Below are 16,309 nucleotides of genomic sequence, written 5' to 3' on the forward strand. Positions count from 1 at the left end.
TGTAAAATATTCTTTTGTTAGAATATACCACAACTTATTTATCTGTTATCCTTTCAGTGAACATTTGTTTTCAACTATTTCCAGAAGCATCCATGAAAAAACTACTACAATGAGATGCTTGATTAAATTATCTAATTATAGAAAGGTTATTTTTGTTTAATATGCAGTCAAAAACCACTTAGACTATATTGTGGAAGGGAACATTCCATTTACAATAGCAAAAGAAGAAGAAGGAGAAGAAGGAGGGGGAAAGGGAGGAGGAAAAAGAGAATACATAAACGTAACAAGAAATGTTCAGAACTTATATGAGGAAAATTATAAAACACTCTTGAAAGACTACAAAAGTTCTCTTAAACAAATGGAAATATATACCATATTCTTGAATAAGAAGGCTAAATATTAAAATGACAGATAGTCCTAAATTAATGTATAAATTCAATAAAAAAATACTATTAGGTTTTATTTTGTTTTTATCTAGACAAGTTGTCTATAAAGTTCATTTGGAAACAAACAATAATAACGTTGAGATAATGGGATAGGTACAAAGAAAAAGGTAAAATTTTAATCTTCACATCATACACCAGAATACACGCCAAATGGATCAGTGGTCTTTAAAAAAGAAACCACATAAGTACAAAAAGAAAATATGGGTCAATTCTTCCCTCACCCTGGAGTGAGGAAATTTTTCCTATGACTCAAAATCTAGAAGTAATAAGGAAAATAATAAATTTGATTACATAAAAGTGAAAATAGAAAAAATAAAAATTAATAAAAACAAAGTAAAAAAGAATAACTCTGAAAACTCTTTATAAATTAAACCACAAAGGCTAATAACCCTTATGTATGAAAATCCACAGAGGAGAAGAAGGTTTACAACCCTGTAGAAAAATGGGTTAAAGATATTCACAGATATTTTGTAGGAAAAGAAATTCAAAGAACTCTTAAACATATAAAAAGATATCCAATCTCACTCCTAGTTTAATGCAAAATAAACTCTTCTGAGTTTTATTAAATTGGCAAAAGTTTGACAACATATTCTACTGGTGAAACCATTGAGAAATATTGCTGGGAATGCAAGATGGTACAATCTTTATGGAGAGGAATGTGGCAAAATTACAAAGTCCATTTATTTCTTGATGCTGCAATCCCACTTCTAGAAATTTATTCCAAAGACAAACTGTCCAAAAATTAAAGGACATGTGCACAAGACTATTCAATTTAGTACTATTTATACTGTTAGCAACATGAATGAATGGAAGGAAGGAAAGGAAGGAAGGAAAGGAAGGAAGGAAGGAAGGAAGGAAGGAAGGAAGGAAGGAAGGAAGGAAGGAAGGAAGGAAGGAAGGAAGAAGGAAGGAAGGAAGGAAGGAAGGAAGGGAGGGAGGGAGGGAGGGAGGAAGGAAGACAGGAAGACAGGAAGACAGGAAGATAGGAAGACAGGAAGGCCCAAATGTCAGTCAGTACAGGACTGGATAAATTATAATACAGTCTTGCAATTAAGAATCACACAACTCTAAAAAGTAATGACAAATATCATTATGGTGAAGTGAAGAAAAGTATGTGAAGAATATGTGAGGAAAATTTTTGGTGAAGAAAGTGTATAGTATGCTATGGTGAAGAAAAGTATGTATGGTATACTATCATTTAATGAAAATGATTAGAATATGAATATATTTGCTTATGTTTTTAAAAAATCAAATGATAAACCATAAAATTTAATTAGCATATAAAAGGAGGAAGAAGAAAGGGTGGATAGAAAAAGAATTAGAAATTAGACTTTTAAAAATTTGATTTCATAGATTTGTCTTTGGAACAAGTACATACTTCACATAATTATAAAATACCATTTTAAAAATTCAAAGGAAATAAAAAATAATAATAACCTAAGTGCAATTATAGTAGGTAGCATAAACATATAAAAAGAAAGTGCTCCAATAGACTAGAAAACAGTGAGTAGACTATGCATCTCTCTGGGTATATAACCTAATGACAAAAGAAACTACAAAAACACCTTAAAACCTTTTCAATAATTATTGGTAATAGTGTGGTACTGATATACTAAACTTGTCTGTGCATTTTAGGATAAGTCAGGTGAGTAATTATGTCAGTGTCATGAGAATTGGGATTTTTGGCATGGGAAATAGAAGATATAGATGCAAGGTTTGTGAGGTTAACTAAAACTCTGTAGTCCTGAATTTGAAATAGAATAACAACATGAATACATGATTTATTTTAATCTTTAAAAAATAATACTTTTTAGTTTACTGAAAAGCCCTGATTGACTAACTCAGTGGCAGTGTATCCCTAGAACCCAGATTGTTTACCATTTCCCAGTGAAAGCAGCCAGGGCTTCCTCAAAAGTAGGTGATTCCAGGTATGTACAGGCAGTTGTACAAAAAGAACTTGTCATGTCTTATTCTTACAGAAAAGAAATTGTCAAGTATTATCAGGGTATATCAAATGACTCAGGAGATAACCTGAATAGGCTCCACTTGCTAAAGATGGGTCAAATTGTATATCAATAAGGATAATAACTTAATAAGAATAAAGCAACAAATATTAGGCCCATGAGTTTATCATGATACTAAAAAATAAAAATTTTATTGGTCATTACCTCTGGAAATGCTAGTTAATCATCTCATTGCTTTGAAAACAAAGATAAAGGGGAATAAAATCTAGCATTTTTCCTGCCTTTCCTCTCTGAACTGCACCTCAAAGTAACCAAATAGGTGGTATGAGGAAGTTTCTTTTTATTAGGATTGCAGCTGATAAATGAAAAATATCCTAGAATTCAGATATCATGATTTCCTGACCTATCATGAAATAATGAGACTTGGAAATTATCATCTATGGATACTAACATCACAAAAAGAGACAGAGAGAGGGTGATTGATTATATGCCTCTTGATAGAAGTATATAACCCTGCCTTCCCCAAAGCATCGAATCTGGTCAAGTCTCTAGATCCAGCTATCAATTTACAGGAAATTTAAGAGACAGGAACATGTTAAATTATACCATTAGGTTGCAATGGGCAAATTCTAGACTGGGAAACTACAAAATAAACAACCTGGTTTCAACAAAAAAGTTAGTAAGGGAAAGAGAATCTATTAAAAGAAACATATGACTTATCAACGGATTTTAACGTGTGGACCTTATGTGGATCTCAATTTATTAAAATATTAAAGGAAAAAGATCTTAAATAAGTGAGGACATGAACGTTTGATGAGATTGAAGAATTATTGTTAACTTTTTTAGGTATGATAATATGGATATGATATTTTTAAATGAATTCCTGTCATTTAGAATATTAAGTATTTACAGATGGTATAGTAGTGTTTGTGGAATTTGCTTTATAAACTCCAGGGATTGAGGGTATTTGGTGGGGAATATAGCTGAAGCAAGATTAGCCATAAACTGATAATGTTGAAGCTGGATGTTTGAGGGTATGAGTGTTCATTATGCTATTCTCTCTACTTTTGTATGTCTTTCACATTTTTGACAAAACAGTTTTGTTCATTTTGTTTAAATGGTTTTCACTGAGAAACAGAGTCAGTTTGTTATAGGTTTTTTGCTATTTGTTTATCAAGTCATCCTTCTAGAAAACAATCTTCAAATGAAATCCTGGTCTTAATGTGGTGTTCTTGCAGCAGCACTTGGTAAGAAGTACTTGAATTGAAAATCAACTCTCCATTCTTCAACTACATCTAGAATATACACTACTACTTTATTCTCCTTGAAAAATGAGAATAAAATAATTAAAAATATTCTATTATGCCTTAGAAAACCATTACTAGGCCTTAACAAGAGAAAGAAAGAAAAAGACTTCTTGTCTTATATTCCAAAAGTTTCTTTCTAAAAAGGCAAATCCTTAGAACTAGAAGGCTGTTCTCATAGAATTATAAATGTCAGTTTCCAGGCTAGTTCATGAAAATCTATTAATCTATAACATATATGATCTACGAACCTGACAGAATACTAAAGTTTCAGTATAGGCAAAAATAATAGTTTTTCTAGGAAAATGCCTTCTTAATTGAATTCAGAACTCCAAAAGTTGAGTGGTTTATAGGAGTTGTTCTCGTTATACTCCTGGATCCTTCAGATGCCACATACTATGCATTCTGAAAGCAAAGAACAGTACCACTCATATCACTGTGACTCGGACTTCTCTCATTCATAAATTAAATACTTTAAAGAGCAGAGATGATCTGCATATGAATGATCTTAGTAATAAAAACCTTCCTTTTATGCTTTTTTTCCCATACATTATCTTGTTTGATATTCACGGGAAACCTTTGAGTCTTAAAGGACAAATATTACTTCCCTCCCTTTACAGCTGAAAAGATTGAGGTTCAAAAGAAAATAAAAAAACACATGGGAATCAGAGGAACTGGAGATGAGTCCTGATTTTTCTTTGTGACCATGTCATTTAACCTCTCGAACTTCAGTTTGTCCATAAAATGGACAAAATAAAACCCCATTTTACAGTGTTATTCTGAAGACTAAATGAACTGATATATGTGAAAGATAACATACGAGATTCTTTGCAACTTTGCATTCTACGCTAATGATGAAGATCATGGTAGGGCTATTTTAATACATTGTCCCTGAGTTGAAAAATTGGAAATGGTAAGAAGACTCATTCATATGACATGAGGAAATGGGGAATGTTTAGCTTAGAGAAAAATCAGGAAAAAGTACTAAATGTTGTTAGACATTCTCTGAAGGGCTCAGGTTCTGAAGAGTAGATTTCACTCAATTTAAATAACTTTTCAGTGAGTCTCCCTGTTACTGGAATTATTCAGGCAAAGCCCATACAGCCACATGTTGGGAATATTGCAGAGGGACTTCATCCCTCTTAGATCAGTTCCTACTCTGAGGTCCTATTATTGAAATCTAACAGATTTTTAGAGTTGGCTAAAGATTCCTGGCACACTGATTTTAAGGTCTCAGAAGCACTAATGGTGATAGTCCTGTAATGGTATAAAAATGGCAGAAAATGATCTATAAGCTGATTTTTAAAATTCACTCAGCAAATATTTATTAAGCTCTTACCGCATTGCAAGATGATGTCCTAGGTACCAAGGCATTTTTAAAAAGCCATCTCTGGTGTTTCATTATGTGAACATAGGTTCTGTTCTATTTTCAGTCATTCTCTCACCTTTTAAATGTACTATGTCAGTCTTGATTTTCCCAGGTCTAATAAGGGAAGTGATAATATGTTAACATTGCCCACTACTTAATGTTCTTAATTTCCAATTTTCTTGGAATTATCCTGCATAGACATTAATTCTCCAGGGTAGAGTCAAAATATGTTGAAATGACCTCCTAAAGAAAGAAAGGAAAAATAGATCACCTAGTACAAAATATGTTTTTGCATCCTAGGTCTCTGAGAATAAAATGTGGTTAGATGAGTAATGTATCAGAACCTTAATGCTATTTAAATATACGGATGAGTGCATTGTGTGTATTTTGTGTATTTAAAATTGAGATTTTTGTTGGAATGGTGTCTTTCATTTGGTGTACTTCATGGTGATTTATCATAATATACTGCTTTAAATCATCTGAAATAGCAAGACATATGAATTTCAACAATAACTTCCCCAAGGCTAGAGAAGTCAGTGAGAACTCAAACTGCTAGGTAGACTTTTTTTTTTTCAAACTCATATGCAATTGTAAAACTTTCATGAGGCTGCTTTAACAAGGCCCTTTGGGATTTAGGGTTATTTATCTAAACTCTTATTAAAAATGAAAACTTTTCTATGTTTAGCCCTTTAAAGCAAAACTGATCTTAACAATACTATAAGCTGGAAGAATGAATAACTGTTCTGCGTTCTGACTCAAAATTAAAGTTCGGAGACTTTGGCCCTAGCATCATCAGCATGGACATTATGGTAGTGAGATAGTGTGACAGCAGAGCCAGTATTTCAGAGTCTCTTTTAATTAAAAAAAGAAAAAAAGAAAAAAAAAGCTTATCTCTACTATGCTGGTAATTTAGGGTTTGACATGACTTATTAAAATGACTTCCATCCCCGGAGCCCTGTTCCACAGAGTACTCCAGGAGTCAAGTTGCCCCAGGACTGTGCCGGCTGGTACAAGGTCTGTGAGCACCTTTTTATTTATGGTATCTGCACTTGTTGAAGTATATCTGTGGCTTCCGTCCTCCTTCACTGAGAAGTGGGGCATGGGAGAGAAGTTGTTTCTAAGATTAATGTGCCAGAATCACTCTGTACATAACCCATGGGAAGAGCTAGAGCTGCTGCAGGAAAAATTTTGTAATCTTGAAATGTGTTCAGCTTCTTTGTAGGTATGTTCTGGTTTGATGAGTCCAGGTCCTGCAGTAAATCTATTCTTAGACCCTGGGAGCTAGGATTTTAAATTATCTGTAATGCAGTATAATTTTAAGGAATAAGGACATTGTGAAGGAAGAAAGCAAATGTTACGAAACCAGGGTCAAGATCTTTAAGAGTTTATCAGAGTTTATTTAGCTTTAGTGTATCCAGTCCAGTTGGCAAGAATTTTAAGACGAGAAGGAGGGTGCATAAATGGATGAATGCATGTACAGAAAGGTGGGTTAGAGAGATGGATAGACAGGTAAAACTACTTAATCATTATTGGTAATATGATTGTTGGTTAATAAATTTCTATGCTACAGAGCAAGTAAAAAAAAATGGACAGACATACATCTGAATGAGATCATGATGAATGCACAATTTAAAGATATTTATAAAGTGACCAAAAACAAAAACTGTTAGCCAGAGAGCATATTTGGATTCTTTTAAGAGTCTTACTTTAACAGTTAACCTTAATGGTACTAATGTAAGTCATTGGAAATAATATATTACTTAGTGGAGTCTGAGGACTTCTGAGTTACCACTTCTGTTTTCACAGGAAGTGAAAATGCTTCCAAGACAGTAGAGGAATAAGTGTGTGAATTACACAGATATTTCAAAGGAGGGAAGTATAGAACCACCAGCTGGCAGACAAAGAGCAAACACCAAGAAAGATGGTGATGGCAGAAATATTGGCTGAGGGTTAGAGATAGAGGCAATAGAAGCATAAAACTTTAAATGAGTCAGGAAATGTCGAAATGAACTTCAATTTAGGAACTTCTATTCTGAAAGAATCTTAAAGCAGTTGCAAATGGGAGGAAGACTGCATGTACACTTGGTTTTAACTCTTCGACTTGAGCAGCTGTTTTAACAGTTGAGTTGCTAAGAACTGTCAAGAATAGAATATTTTAATTTTGGAGAAACCCAACTGTTAAAACAGCTGTTTGGGCTGATTAGATTTAAGCTGGCTCTGCTTAGGTTGCAAGACCTAATAGGATCACAGCACCAGGCAGATTGGCTGTTATTATGCTTTTTGTTGGATGTTTCAAAAATATGATAGGATTCTAGGTTGAATGTTAGGTTGGGCACCTAACTTTCAAAGAAGCCAGATTCTCTGGTTTGTTTTGGCAAAGTGCTAAGGCAAATAACATGGGCTTTTACCTTGTTCCAAGTTCATGGAAATTACCTGACATAATTTTGCCTTACTTTCTTGGATGTAAGCTTTTATCCTGGCACTTAAAAAAATAAGTAAATAAAAATAAAAAGAGGCTCCCTAGTTTTATTATCATCTCTTAATAATAGATATCATACCTGCTGAAGTCATCTCAAATTGTCAGTCATTCGTATTATTTATTTTGTATTTGTTATCAAATAAGTAAAGATTCCTCTTAATAGCAACCACCAAATGTGTCAATTTGTAGACAACACATTTTTAATATCTAGAACAACTTGAGTGATGCTCACAATGACAAAAATCTTGAATGCCAAATTTACCATTTCAAGTAACTATTTTCACAGAAAAGACTACTAATTAGGTTAGTTTCAGCTAAAGATTTAAAGTACTCGTTAAGATGATTTGATTTTTTGCATAAAAATGAATTTTACTTGGTGTAATGTTAATACATACTTTAAACATTCAAAAGTAGGTTTCATTTCATATATTTTCAAATGAAAATGCTTTACTTTTTATATGATCACCAAAATTGTCATATTAATGTAAACATTTGAAACAATGTAGGAAAATATAGAGGAAGAGAACAAGCAGAATTCTTACAATCTCGCTATCCACAGAAAACAGCTATCAACATTTTGGCACTCTTCCTTGCATACATCTTTTATGTACACACATAGAGAAAGGCATAGTTAGAAAATTTGACTTTACATAAATTAATTTTAGCTATGTGTGTTGTTTTTTATTTCACTTTTTCTTTTTAACATGTCAAAATATTGTGACTATCTTTCCATGTCAAATATAGTTCTACAATCATTAGGGGTTTCATACTTAGAATCAGTGACTTATTTTTGCTAGTTTCTAAAACTCAATGTTGTAAGTAATAAGAAAGCAGAATTGAAGATGATGCTTGGGATGTTAATAAAAAACGAACTTAGGTATCAAAAATATAGTTTTGCTACTTTCACTGAAAAATCCGTGTTTATTTTACTAACTAAAGCAAGTTTATATGTTTTGAAACTTTATATCAATAATTTAACAAAAAATACTTTCATTATAAATGAAATATTTTTATTTTAAAATACAAAATCAATAAGTTTTTTTAGTTGGATCATCAAGAAATAAATGGTGACGGAAAGAAACTTAACTTCAGGTGGTGAACACAATGCAATATACAAGTGATGGATTATAGAATTGTACGCTCGAAACTTACATAATTTTATTAACCAATGTCACCCCAATAAATTTAATTTTAAAAAACGTACCTCAAAAAAAGAAACATTGTTTTACTTTATTTCTATTACCTATACTAAAGAATGCAAACTTTCCTCATTTTAACATTCACAAAAAATTTCTCATTATAGTACGAATTAGTTCAGAGATTAATGATATTTTTATTTTCACAGTAAAATGTATTGCTGTTTTAAAAAACCAGGCATATTAGCTTCTCTAGCTCTCTTAACACTGGTAAATTCAAGTACTTAACTACCTTCCTCCAGTTTCTGTAAAGAATTCTAAAATCTTTCTGGAATACTGATTTCTTGAAAAGCTCATATTTAAGACCTGCCCCCCACCCTCAGTTATACATACATACACCAGACAGGGATGAATACCCACATTTTAAGTGTATCTTTCATACCTTGGTACCAAATATTGAGAATAGCCATTACAAAATGGACCGAATTTAGAATACTGAAAGCCAACCATCAGAAATACCTCATTTCAAGAGTGTAGTGGCAAGGAAAGAGAAGCTACATATTTAATAATATTTTTAAAAACCGTAGACTTTGGAGGTCTCGGTGAAATTCCTCTTAGGTTCCAAATGCTTCCATTTAACAATATTTGGTTCTACCTTAGAAAAATTTAGTTAAATACTTCCCTCTTTGACTCAAGATGCTCCAGGGGATGCCTCTTATTCCATAAAATCTTTGAATAAAACCTTAAAGCATATTTGCCAGTATCTATAATCAGATCTCTTTAGGGTCAGCTAATGAGTAAATGATAGATATAAAATTTAGGAGACTGTCAGGCCTGACCTGGTAGCTCTTATATGTTTATATTTATTAAGGTACACATGAGTCCCACTGTTACAGGGGAATTGAATTTAAGTTGGTAGACATGAATTTTCTCTGTGGAAGATAATTTCAAAACTGATTCTCTTACCTGAAATGGGTGTGGCCAGCTGGGCTTTCACTCTACCAGAGTTACATTGACATGTAACCTCACGAAAAGTTTGAAGTCTTAAACATGAGGACGTTTTCTAAAATCAAGAACTCTTGCACAGGGAACATGAGTAGGCTAGTGATCTTGAGATTTGGATTCTCATTTCTCGTCATGGAAGGACAGAATTTTTATCATTGAAATTTATCTTCAGATGGGTCAGAGAGAATCACTTGTGACTTAGGGTTATGCAGTTCAGTTACTAATATCTTACATACCAAGTCTGGCTGGGCCTAATTCATCTGAACCGAGTTACACCATTGTCACCTGCCCTAAAGGAAGGGTGTATGGATTTCCAAGAGAAAGCCATCTGAGAGTAGACTTAGGAAGGGGTGTAAGAGAAGCCAGGGATACTGGAAAATGATGGTATTCTATAAAGACAGAGGAGAGTAGGGTCGGATAGGGTACAGACAACTAGGATATACCCCCTTCTGTAGCCATGGGCTGGTAGAACTCCAAAACATCATACCTCTCTTTTCTGCTGAGACCAAACATGTTTTCACTGTACATCTCAATGCAGTCACTGTCAGTCGATTTGAATTGAAAAATGAAGAAAACCTATTTGTTTCACCAGTCCTAAGAAATCATAAAAGAAGAAAAGTCTTAAACTCTTGCTTTGTACTTCATGCATCATAAACATTTTACATCCACATTGGCAAAGGACTTAATAATGGGTAGTGTTGATTATGAAATTGTTGGCTGAGTTGGCCACCTGATGGGACAGGGATAAGCATCGAGTGATGCTCAGTGTGAGATTTATGTATAAGAATATTATTAGAGTGGATCTGCTTTATTACATTCCAGCCCTCATATGTTGACTTCCAGTTACTCAGATTAAAAAACTAGAAGTACATTTCTCAACCTCCTTTTCAGCTGATTTCCTTGTAACGGACTTTGGTAAAAATGTGAGCCAGGAGACTTTCTCTTTAAAGGCTCTTTGAAAACTTCCTAAATGGTTACGCTTATTAATATGCTAACACAAACATTATGGTATATAGTTAGTTTTAAATGGAACTGTTTTTAATATTTTATGGAAAATAGTAAATTAGAAGTCAGATTTTAACCTAAAAGCAATGGTTCTTACTCTGAGGTCTGTGAAAGAAGCCAGATGAAAAACGCCACATTTTGTATGATTCTATTTATATGAAATGAGGGCATGAGTGAGCTTGGGGAATTGGGTGGTCTGAGAAACACTCAAAAGTATGTGCAAAATTTTCTTTGTATAATAAATGAATGCTATTTTGGGAAGGGAGTCCATAGTTTTAATTATATTGTCATAGAGACCTATCACCTTCAAATGGTTTAGAAATCACTACTTGAAAGCCTTTTAAAAAATGAATTTGCGTTCTTTGTCTTCCTTTTATAAAAATATAGGGATTCTTTCTATCATAGAGGTTTCTGCCTTCTGCCTGTGATTTCTAACTTTTTTTTGTTTATTAACAATACAATTTTTTATCATTATAAAACCCTTATGGCTTATAGGATTGTTGTAGTTTCCTAAATTTTCTGGAAATTTTTTTTTTGATTTATTTTTTACATATATGTCTTTAAAACATCTTTAATTTTGGATATGGTACAAAATAGGGTTTTAAATTTATTTTCTTCCAAATATACTTTTGTATATTTGAAATTGTCTATAACAAAAGTTTTTAAAAATCTGAAGGAATAGCTGGTCACTTTAGATGGACTTCTACTATATTTCTAATGATATCACTTCTTATTGTGAAGTTTCTAGCAGGCATGCACATAGTGGTGGGATCTCTCCTTTAATGAAAGTGTTGCCAGTCTTAATTCCTATGTTGTCAACAACTGGTATCTTGCTATAATACAGGCATTTATAAAAAGCAAAATCTTTTATTTTTTGGCATGAATTTAATACACTTAATGTTGAGGTGACCTTGTTGGTATCTTAAAGCAGAACACTTTTCCCCATACTTTCTGATATATGGGAGTGGTCTTGCCTTCACAAGCTCATAGGTCTTATGGGTAAAGTTTAAAAGCCATGGCTTTCAGGAATTGTGTACCTAAGGTTTTTCTCTCAAGAGCCGTTTAATTCAAAGAGAAAGAACAATTCTGACACTTGTGATTTAAAAACTCTGTAACTCTCAAAGAAAATACTGTAATTTCAAAGAAACACTGTTCATTACTTTATGAACCTTATTTTGAAATGTATAAGTATTAGGTGATATGTATGTGTTTCAGGTTCTATTTTTATGAATCGGTACTTTCAAAATATTTTAATATATGGAGTTAATATGGTTTATCATGACAGATACACTCATACATTTAGTTTCAGAATTTTGTGATCTCGACATTTCATAAGAATTTTTAAAATTTTGATTCCTTGTCCAAATTATGTGTTAAATAGTGGTATGTTTATAATGATTCTAGCACTATGTTGTGATCTTTGCTTGTTTGGTATTTTGAGAGCTTAAATTGATGGGCTTATCACTGAATTTTAAAAATCCACAGGTATAAAAATATTATATTTTAACATCATTAGTAGGTTCTTTCTTAGGTCTTTCTAGGACTGAATAGTCCAAATCAACTACTAAAATATGAGAAACATGAAATTTAAGTTAAATATTTTTATCTTGAGCTTTTCTATACTGTGTTATTTTTTCTTCCTTATATAGTTATGTTGAACTCATTTGAAATATTTTAATTTTCGGTAGAGTTGTTATATCATCTCTATTTGTTGTTTTCACCTATTTCATTAAACAACCTCTGTATGCCCTAGAAGACTGTATCACCTTTCTATTTTCTCAAGTTCTTTCTTGATGTTGATTGGTGGTTGATTCATTCTCAATTTCACCATTTTTGTTAGAAGTGATAGAAAGTGACTTTTTTCCCCCTTCTCTTTGCCTCTATAAAAATAGATAGGCCATAGTTACTTCTCTGGGGAATTTTGTCAAGGCGAAAGTTTAGAAATAAGGATGGTGTGTCCTCTGCTTGCGTTTTGGTCTCTTAGACTAAGGTCATCTGGCTGACAGTACTGATCTCCTAGGAAAACTTTTCCTCTCCCAGAACTTTAAAAGTCACAGAAAGAGATTTCAATTGATGTTTAGTTCGTTGTTCCTCTTGAAGTACTTTTCTCATTGATTTTATAGCAGATTACTGATTTAGGTCTAATAGTCTATGATATCTTTGCAAGAAATACCATAAATAATCCAAATTTTGATTATTATAATACTATGTTTCTTAAAATGTTTATATCATTATCAGAAATTTGTACTGATATTTGAGCCGTAGGTGGATATTCTCAATCACCTCTGACTTAATCAACACATGACCTAAGTTCTACATAATGAATTTAGTGACTGTTTTAAAATAAACTGAATTTTAAGTATACCAAACCATTTCTCCCTCTTTACTTCCTGCTCTCTTTTCTTTGTTCTAATTTTGTTTTTAAATGTAAAAACATTAACCAAGTTTCTGGGGACACATTACCCACCATTCAACCATTCTAAAACAACTGTTTTCATATATTAATTTCTCTCTTGGTCTACATATATGAATGTTTCATGTGATTAAAATTATAGAGAAAATTTATAAATTTTAACACTAAAAAATAAGTTCTGCAGCTAATAAAAAATACACTGTGGGAAAGGACAAGATGAATATTAGGAATTTAAGCCATATTAGGTCCAGCTGGGTTGTCTAATTTCAGAAATAGGGTAGTTCAAATTATTAAAAAATGAGGTGTTCTAAGATATCTAAAATCTACCCCATTTATATGTATAGAATAGGTTTGATTTCATTGGATAGAACTGGTTCGAAAATATCTAGTGTGCTTTTGCCTTGTTTATGGCATAGTAAAAAGAGAATGAGACCATAGTAAAAAGAGAATGAGGATCATTCTTGAGTTTCTTTTCCATCACTGACTGTGTGATCAGGATAACATTCCTCACCTTTCTGAGCTTCAATAGGAATAAAAATTGTTAAATCATAGAATACTTTAAGGATTAGATTTAAAATGCCAATCTTCGATTCACATACCATGCAAATGTTTATCATTACATACAGACATGAATAACATGTATAAGTAATTTGTCTTTATGACTATCATTAGTAGAATGTCCTTTTGTATAAGTTTTAGTGGTCTGATATGTTGGATAGGTTGTGTATGAACTCCGGGTTCTTATGTGGAAACTAGGCCTGCCCAAGAGCGCTTGTCCAAGATCACTTGCTGATGGGTGACAAGGCAGTGCTGATATATTTTAATTTCTGTTTTCATGTCCTTTTTGATAGATCATACCATAGCACCATGTTGATACCTTTATGCAGTATTTAAACATTACTTTGTCTATACCAGAAATCTCATCTACATCATTAACTTGTTTCTGATTTTAAAAATACCACTTTAAAATAAAAAATATAAAGAAGAAAATGTAAAAAAGGTTATTATTTCCCTCTAATAGAAATAACCATTTATATTTATTGTATTGCCTAACCTTTTTTCTCATTATATAACTATTTTGTTTACCATGACATATGGGTATTTTCCCATGTCCATCTGTATACATAAAGTATCAGCTTTAAGAAAGATAAAACTAGTTCTTACAGAAAAACAAGAATACTCTTAACTGTATATTTTACAAGCTAAGGAGTTAACATACAGAAGAAATAGGCATTAGAAGATTTGGTTACTTGTGGTTCGCTTGGAGATCATGATGATATATGTAGTGTCCTGAAAGATAAGTGTCATATAATGCGCAGAGCACAGGCTTTGGATTGGGGCTGAATTGAGTGAATCCTTGTTCCATCACCCACCAGCTGTATGATGGTGGACAATCACTTAACCTCTCTGACCTTTGGTTTCCTCATCTTTAATATGAGATGAGCAATGCCTGCCATTCAGGGCTACTGTAGAATTAGAGACAATGACTATAAATAAAGTACCTGGCCCACTGTCTGAGCAACAGTCAGAAGAAACCTAAATCCTAAAACTTATAAAATTTAAGCATCTGTTACGGAGAGCATCTATAGCCATAATAAACTAAAATAGCTCTGTTCTAAAAATATTTATGTCTGTAATTTTCCATTTTCCTTTATCTTGCAAATATATTACCACCAAAAGAAGGGTTGAAAATGATGACAAAGTGACACTGCTTCAAAGGTGATCCCTACTTATTAGGCTCCTTAATTATGAGCTCCAGCGGCCCCAGTCCTGTTTGCAGTATTCACTTAATCTGGGGACACCCTGAGGAAGGTCTGCAGCATGTCGGCCCTGGGTTAGGTTTTGAGGATGCACAGATGAGTTCTCAAAGGACATTCACAGTCCAGGGCAGTGTCAAGTGACCTTTGCTGCAAGAGCTCCAATTCGGAAAAAGCAAAAGCCTTTCCAGGGCACTTTTTAAAAAGTTCAGAATGAAAATAATGAACCCTATTGTGGTTGCTGGGATGGAGGGTATAAATTCAGAAAACTTAAATTGCTTATTGAACATACAAATATGTTCAATTTTTCACTTATCGTGATTATAAGTGGAAAAAAAAAAAAGATATTTCTTTTAGCCAGTGGAAGGCTAACACCTGGGTGGTTTTGAGGAAAAACATCACTAATTTAATCTTTATTTTTTACATTAGACTGCAAAATTAGAGGAATCCACAGGCTATGGTTGCTCATGTCTGATCTTAGATGAGTTGGAGATGTAGACACAGCTCAAATAAGAATACGAGTAAGGTGTGCTAAGTGTTATAATAGATACAAGTATGGTATTCAGCAAGTAGTTAATTCAGATAAGGGAAATAGAAGAGTGTCTCCAAAGAACTGATAAGTAAGTGGGCCTTGCAGGATGGACAGAAGTGCACCAGGAAGGCTAACAGCCTTCCAGGCTGAGAACACTGTATGACAAGACACAGGGTGTGCAGTGCAGTGCAGTTTAGAGAATAGAAAGTAACTGTGGTTCATGGAGGGCATAAGGAAGGTGCTAGAAAAATGAGCTTGGAGCCTCTGCTGTACTACATTTGAGTTTTACCAAAGATAGCAAGATTTTTATTTCCATTCCAGGGAAATGTTGAGAATGTTATACAGTTAGTTGAAGCAGAAAGAATATAACATAGCCAATCAATATAAAATAATGATTTTTAAAACACCAGAAAGACAGAAACTGTGCCCTTGCTGAAACAAACCATTTTTTAGGAATGTGGAGAGTGTCCTATCCCAGTCCAGCTAGAAGAGTTAACTCTGCAACCCACATCAGAAATATATCAGCATAATAAGTAACCTGATGGACACAGTTAAACCATATAAAGTGGTAAATCCATTATGCCCACGACCTATGATGGTCCCTAAACTTCCAGAATTCACCACTGACTTGGTCAAAAAGCACCTTTACAGAGAGAAATTTATAGAAAGGCAAATGTACACACACACACACACACACACACACACACACACACACACACACACACACATCTCTTTAAAAATCAGGACTGATTTTTAAGAAATACTTTGGTGGGGGCACAGGCAGGAAATAATCAAGTACTGTAAATAGAAGAGTTGATCGCGTAAGACTTATGCTATTCTTATTACTTTGTTTTCTCATGATAAAGTCCTGATTTTTCCCTTTAAGCACCATGTAGGAA

At 33.1% G+C, this 16,309-nt stretch overlaps 1 protein-coding gene across 2 annotated transcripts in view; it reads left to right on the plus strand.

Annotated features, from left to right (window-relative positions):
* UBE3D (ubiquitin protein ligase E3D) overlaps positions 1-16,309 on the plus strand; it is a 147,273-nt gene that overhangs the window by 64,839 nt on the left and 66,125 nt on the right. The gene's annotated exons all lie outside the window — the stretch shown is intronic.

Source organism: Pteropus vampyrus, unplaced genomic scaffold (assembly GCF_000151845.1).
Source record: "Pteropus vampyrus isolate Shadow unplaced genomic scaffold, Pvam_2.0 Scaffold102, whole genome shotgun sequence".
Classification (NCBI taxonomy): Eukaryota; Metazoa; Chordata; class Mammalia; order Chiroptera; family Pteropodidae; genus Pteropus; species Pteropus vampyrus.